The sequence below is a fragment of the Elephantulus edwardii genome, unplaced genomic scaffold (genome assembly GCF_000299155.1).
Source record: "Elephantulus edwardii isolate Elephantulus edwardi_28Jun2011 unplaced genomic scaffold, EleEdw1.0 scaffold00126, whole genome shotgun sequence".
Classification (NCBI taxonomy): domain Eukaryota; kingdom Metazoa; phylum Chordata; class Mammalia; order Macroscelidea; family Macroscelididae; genus Elephantulus; species Elephantulus edwardii.
The window spans coordinates 6662438-6669395 of NW_006399876.1; the positions used below are offsets into that span (position 1 = coordinate 6662438).

Below are 6958 nucleotides of genomic sequence, written 5' to 3' on the forward strand. Positions count from 1 at the left end.
CCCCCTCGGCCGCCGGCCCCTCGGCCACCTGCCCCGCGGTTACCTGGAGGCTCCCGCGACCCACCGCTGGTCGCGCTCAGGCGGGAAACACACTCACAGTCACCATCAGCGAAGCGCCCAAAATGGCGGACGTATCAAGCAGGCCTAGAGCTCCCCCGCCCTCCCTCCGGCCGCCTCGCCGCCAATCGCCGCGCTGCCCCGCCCCCAGCGCTTCACGTATTGGCTCTCCTCTCCCGCCCCCTGGAGCCGATTGGGTGTTCCGAGAGCTTCCGCAGCTCCCACTTCGATTGGCTGGTGAGCGACGTCCGTCAAGCGAGACGGGGCATTCTAGTCCCACAGACTCGACGGATCCGGAACCTCTAGGACCCCGGAGTCTGAAAAACAAATGAGAAACCGGGAGTCCTCTGGTGGGGTTCCCCCTGCGCCCTAGCAACAGCAGGGCCCCCGCCTTGCGGACATTGCCGACCACCAATCAGAGCAGCCGATGCGGTTTAAAACTAGAAGGAGCCAAACCAATCCTGGCCACAGGCATGGGACAGTGGGGGAACCAATGGGCGAAGGCAATAGCTGGGGGTGAGGCTGCCGCCCAGGGGAAACGCAGTGATGACGTGAGTGCTATGTGCTTGTTAGCGACAAGACTAAATCAGGTTGGGGAATTAGCTCAAATGGTAGAGCGCTCGCTTAGCATGTGAGAGGTAGCGGGATCGATGCCCGCATTCTCCAGGATGAGTTTTGGAAAAAACAGTTATTATCGCTTTAAATTTAACAAGTGATAATACTTGAATGATAAAGATCAAAGGAAAGGTCTTGTCCTCCCCTCTGATTTCACGCATCCCCTCAGGGAAGGAAGCAGAGCTGCAGTGCACGCCCTCACTTTTCTGAGGAGACACAGGAACGCTCACAGAACCTTTTGGAATCCTCTTTGGGGACCCCCCTCTCTGCCAGGTGACACGACCTGCGACACCCAGGACCCTGACTCCTGACTGCGCTTCCTCCAACGTGGACGTGAGGCGCCTTGAACTCAAGAGTTGCATGGACATGAACAAGAGGGCAGAATTTAGAAATAGCTGGTGCAAAGAACAAGAAGCAAGTTTGGCCTCCGGAAGGGGACCAGATGCAACGGAATGCAAAGTAGACCCCAGGGCTTGCTTGCAGCGGGGGCCTGAGAATTCCACCACCAGGACGGGCTGGTCTGTCCATTCGGCCAGCAGCTGTCTGTACAGGGCGCAGCGGGTGTGCGCGGACTCAGGGGTCCCGGCACTCGGTGCACAACCAGGGAGACATCAGAAGCCCCGGGACTGGTGGGGTGACAGCGCCCTTCCCAGGAGGTACCATTCCCAGCAAGGCCCAGGACAGGTGGGATGGGGGTGCTCATGACCGAGGGGGGCTCCCGCAAGGCGGGGCTTTGGAGCACTCTGGGAGTAGGCGGAGCTGGGGTGGCCGCAAAGAACTGGACAGAAGAGGTGGACCAAGCGTCTTGACCTGTTAGGACGGTACTGCCTGCCCAGGAGAACCACAAACGGCCCCACGGACCTGAGAGCCTGCGGCCCTGGAAATACTGGTGACCCTGGAGGGCACTGGCAGGTGTCCTGTCCCCTGGCTTGGATCATTCCAGGGCCAATGAGGCCGGGGATAGAATAGACACCGGTCTGCACTCTGCTTCTCAACTCCACTCAGATCGCTTGGTGCCTTCCTGCTCAGCTGTCTCTGCACCCCACCCTCACCTTGCCCTGCTCCCAAAACCGCCTAACTCACAAAAAGGCGGATGAGGTCCCTAGTGCAAACATGGCCCCTCTCTCCAGCTCACATCCTGGGACTGCATCTCCATGAGGTCGTGGCCCAGAGCAGCAGAGTATCACCATCTGGGTTTTCTAGCTTCATTAACTGAGACCTGGAAAGTCTTTCACTGTGGTCCAACGGGTTACTCAGGAGGACATTCACAGTAAGAGACACCACCAGAGGTGCCTCAGAGCAATGAGTCACAGGTATTGCAGCCTCACACGCCTTAAAAGTCACCAGAAGCCCGAACCCACTCAACAGCCACTGGCCCTGGAGGGGGGCCCTCGCTCCCTGGTCCAGCCCCTCTAGCCTGGACCCCTGTGCCACCTCCAGCCCTTTTTAAAACAGTCCTGACATGTCCCTCTCCTGCTCTGGAACATTCCTACTGTGCCATCTTCCAAGGTGCCTCTCAGCCTGCTTCCAGTTCTTTCCCAAGACCTGCTACCAGCCTGCAGAGCTCTGGTGGCTTGTCCACAGGGAGTCGCACCAAGAGCCTGATGGTGACACTTCTCTGGCAGGTTACAGCCAGCAGTGGGCCCACAGCAGAAAGATGCACAGTCCCCTCCCTTGCAATTTACAGCCTCAGAAACTTGCTGAGGGGCTGCTGTCAGTTGGTTCTGGCTTATCAGCGAGGAGTTTTTCAGCTCCCATCCAAACTCCGTCCTCCAAAGGTGGGCTCTCCACCCAGCCCCGGGTTATCTGCCAGTCTACCCGCTCCCCAGCCCTGGGAGCAACCCCAGCGTGGCTTCAGTCTGGACTGTGTCACTCACCAGCTCTTCAGCAGCACAGTCCACGTGGGCAGCATCCATCCTTGTTGGCTGCAGCTGTTCTGCTCTGCCCTGCGGTGGGGGGTTGGGGGGGACATCCAACGGCACAGAATGCACCCGGCGACACTGCATTTGGGGTTTTGGCTTGCTCTGGTTTTTATTTTGGTTGTTTTTTTTTTCTCCAGAACTCCACCTGGTTCACTTTCTCCACCCTCCTCCAATTCTTTTCATTTTTAATGCTTAAACTTTTAATCCATCTAAAGTATAAAAAACACATTTATATGAAGACTTATAAACATGCTCAGAAGTCTAGAGTGTAATGAATGTCCACGTACCCACTACCCAGCCTTTCTCTTTAAAGCTGCCAAATTTTAACTGCATCAACTAATGACCGTGACTTCATAAAAGGAGAGACATTTTAACCCACATGACACTCAGAGTAGAAAGACTAGCTCGGATTTCCAATTCAAAGTTACCTAAGAGCACCTACCTTAGTTAGAATAGAGCTTTGCTACAGGGTTTTCTAGCCTGTCATTTTCACAGACACAAATCACCAAGTCTTTGTCCTGAGGAACCTCTGGGATTTGAACCTCTAACATTTTGGTGAGCTGCCAAACATGATGGGGTGGTATGTTTGTCTTAAAAGACTTATATAAAAAGAGGGGGGAATGATAGGGTGGTATTAATAAGTTCAGAATTCTCTATATAGGTATCAATTATAAAACTATAGTTTTCTCCAGCCTGCTGGACTGGTTGCTTGACCTTGGAGTTCTTAGTGTCCTTTCTGTGATCTGTCTGTTAATCAGAAGAGGAGATGAATCTCCTAGATTAGCTGTTATCTCTTTGAAGCTGTTTTCCCCAATCATATGTAAATTGTAACTTAATCTGCCTGTTTGCCTGGAAAGGGAATATCTGGGTGTGAATGCTTTTCTTTCAGATGTAGAAATTCTTTAATTTTACTAACAAAAGTTTATTGTTAAGTAAGTTGCTGTTTCACCCTTCTATAAAAGCCCACAACCACTCCCAGATGGGGAGGCAGTCTTGGAGGTGACTCTCCCAGATCTATGTAATAAAGTGCATTTATGGATATTGCAATTCGTTTGTCTTACTGGCGACTGACTAAGGAAAGAACCCCTTGTGTTCTGTAACAAGCGCACTAGGGCTCCTTCCGTGAGACTACCGGTCATTGCAATCTCAGGGCTCCATGCGACTTCAGCCCATTGGAAGCTGAATGGAGCACTTTTCTGCTCTGACACACACACAAGTGATCTTGATGGCAACTGGTTTAAACGCATAAGATTTCATCTTAGTTGTTTTTTGCTTTCAAGGCCATGTTTGTAAATAAAATAACACACTGAGGTTCTAGGAGGATAAAAATTGGGAGGAGCGAGAGAGGAGGCAGATATTATTCAAAGGAGAAAAACATAGTTGGCATTTCTCAAACTGAAAGAACTGAAGAAAAAATTGAAGTATTTAGTTCAGTAATGAGGGGCTCTCTGAGCAAAACACTGACAAGCATTAAGAGGAGGTGGAGGCACAGCCATGTTTAGTGCGCCTTTGTTCACAATAGCAAAGAGCTGGAAACAACATAAGTGCCCATCAACAAACAATGGATAGAGAAGCTGTGGTATATCCACACAATGGAATACTATGCTGAAAACAAGGAACTCATGAAATATTATACAAAATGGGTGACCTTGGAGGACATGATGCTGAAATATGTCAGTCACAAAAGGACAAATACTGCATAGAGCCACTGTTGTAAAACACTACTGGCATCGGGGTTGGGGGGAGACTGAGAAAGATGAGATAAATAATGTATACTGCATTGAAACAGATGAAGGAGAGAACTGTTTAAAAGGGATATATGATCAGGTATTATTGTCATGACAGGAGTCCAGAAAGAAGGCTGCATAGTGGAGTGGACTTGAGGGGAGAGATTGTATAACAATGAAAGAAATTTTTTTTTTTTTACTTTTCAAAGAGAAAAGTGATCTGGGGAGCGGGGGTGGGCAGGGAGAAAAGTGCAACAATGAAAAAAAAAGTGCAACAATGAATGAATGGAAACACTAAGTCTCTGTAAACTTTCATTAAAATTAATTAAAAAAGAAAAAGAGGCGATGGAGCAAAGACACAGTCGCTGTACCAAAAAGAATTGGCCAATGTTCAGTCATTTTAGGAGCCAGCCTATAACAGAGAGCTGAGGGTACTGAAGAAAGTTCAAGAAACACTGAAGGTGCTGACAAGAAAACGAGGCTCTGGGAATTTGGAAAATGCCAACTAAGATGTTTCATCGACAGATGCAAAACTAGAAGCGCCCACCCATCATGTCAAAAAAATGTGGAGGACAGCGACCTGGTCAAGCAGCTGGAAGAAGTTCATATTTATGCCCGTTCCAAAGAAACATGCTTCACTCCGACAGAACGAAGAAACTACCAGAACAGCCTTGTGAGTATCACTTGCAAATGAAATCTTAGGGAGCATGACTGAAAATTGGTTACAGGAGTATACTGACAGAGAACTTCCTAAATTCAAGCTGGTTTCAGAAGAGACAGGTTGATGTTGATGTTGTTGTTGCTGCTGCTGCTGTTAGGTGCTATCAAGGTGAGTACAACTCATAGGAACCCAATGAACGATAGATCTGAGCCCTGGCCTGTCCTGTGCCATCCTCGTCCCTGACACGTGTGAAACCTTCGCTGAAGTCATTGTGTCAATCCATCTTGTTGAGGGTCTTATCTTTCACTGACACTCAACCTTTCCAAGCATGATGTCCTTCTCCAAGGAATAGCTTCTCCTAACAACATGCCCTGACTATGTGAGACAAAGCTTCAACATCCTTCTTCCACGGGGCATTCTGGGGGCACTTTCTCCAAGATATATTTGTTTGTTCTTTTGGCAGTCCATGGGATGCTCAGTATTCTTCTCTAATATCACAGCTCAAAGGCATCAATTTTTCTGTCATCCTTATTCATTGTTCAGCTCTCAGATGCATAACAAGTGATGGAAAACACCACGACCTGAATCAGCTGCACCTTTGTCTTCAAACTCACAGTCCTCAGTATCTCGGAGAAGTCACTGACAACGGACCTTCCCAGGGCAATACGTCTCTGGGTCTCCTGACTGCTGGTACCAAGGGTATTGCTTGTGGCTCCAAGTAAGATGAAATCACTGACAACGTCAATCTTTTCTCCGTCTGTCATGATGTGGCTTATCAGCCCAGTGGTGAGGACTTTTGTCTTGTTGATGTTGACGTGCAATCCACATTGAAGGCTGTAGTCTTTGATTTTCTGCGGAAGAGGACATTAAACAAGGGATATCATTGGTGATGTCAAATGGATCTTGACTGAAAGTGGAGAATACTAGAAAGATGTTTGTGTTTTATTGACTATGCACGAAATCATAACAAACGATAGATAACATTGCAAAAAGGACATATTCCAGAAAAGTTAAGTGTGCCCTGGAGGCCTAGTGGTTAAGATACTGAGCTAAGGGAGCTCTGGTGGCCTAGTGGCAAGATGCTGCACTGCAATCCCAGAAGTACACAGTTCAAATCCACCAGTTGCTCTGCTGGAGAAAGATGGGCATTGTCTCCTGGTGTGATTACCTGCCTCTGGAAACCCGCTGGAAGATCAGCCATGGGTCAGTTCCAATTTGACAGCACGTAACAGCAACAACCTGTGAAAACAGGAGAAACCACGTGCATGTGGAGAGGTTCAAAGAGAACAAGGGGACCCTGTTGTTGTTGTTGAGTGCTGTTGAGTGGAGCGCAAGTCATAGCAACTCTAAGAACAAAAGATCTAATGTCTTCCTCTATCGTCATTTCTCCAAGTTAATAGAGTTTCTCTAGTGGCATGTGGTTGAGGAAGTGGATGCCATTCCTGCCTCCAAACCCATTTTATAACTCGGAGCTCCACCAAACACTGTTCACATTGGGGAACCATTCTGGTATTTGATACTCCAATGGTACCATGTTCAGCATCACAGCAAACCCAGGATACTTCATACTTCATATTGCGCCTTGACAAAGTGATGTGCAAAGTGGAAGTGTTGTTCCAGATACAAGGGGACACTATGTGGTTTAAAATCAGGAAGGATATGCATCAGAGCTGTATCCTTTTACCATACTTACGTCAATTGAGCTGTGACGCTGGAGAAGAGTATTGAATGTACCATGGACTGCCAAGAAAACAAACAGATTCATCCTGGAGAGGGTTAAAACAGGCTGCTCCTTGGAGGCAAGGATTCTGGGGCTTCGTCTGACATACTTTGGACATGTTGCAAGGAGGGGCCGGTCCTTGGAGGGGGACATCATGCTTGTGAGGGTGGAGGGACGGTGTAGGAGGGGTAGACCCTCTATGGTGTGGATTGTTTCAGTGACTGGGGTAATTGGGATGGGTGTGTCAGAGGCAGTG

The 6958-nt window shown here is 48.8% G+C and overlaps 1 non-coding gene across 1 annotated transcript; it reads left to right on the forward strand.

The window, feature by feature from the left end:
- Window positions 1-650: 650 nt before the first annotated feature.
- On the forward strand, window positions 651-723 carry TRNAA-AGC. The gene has a single exon. It is a non-coding gene; the product is annotated as a tRNA-Ala (tRNA).
- Window positions 724-6958: the final 6235 nt, after the last annotated feature.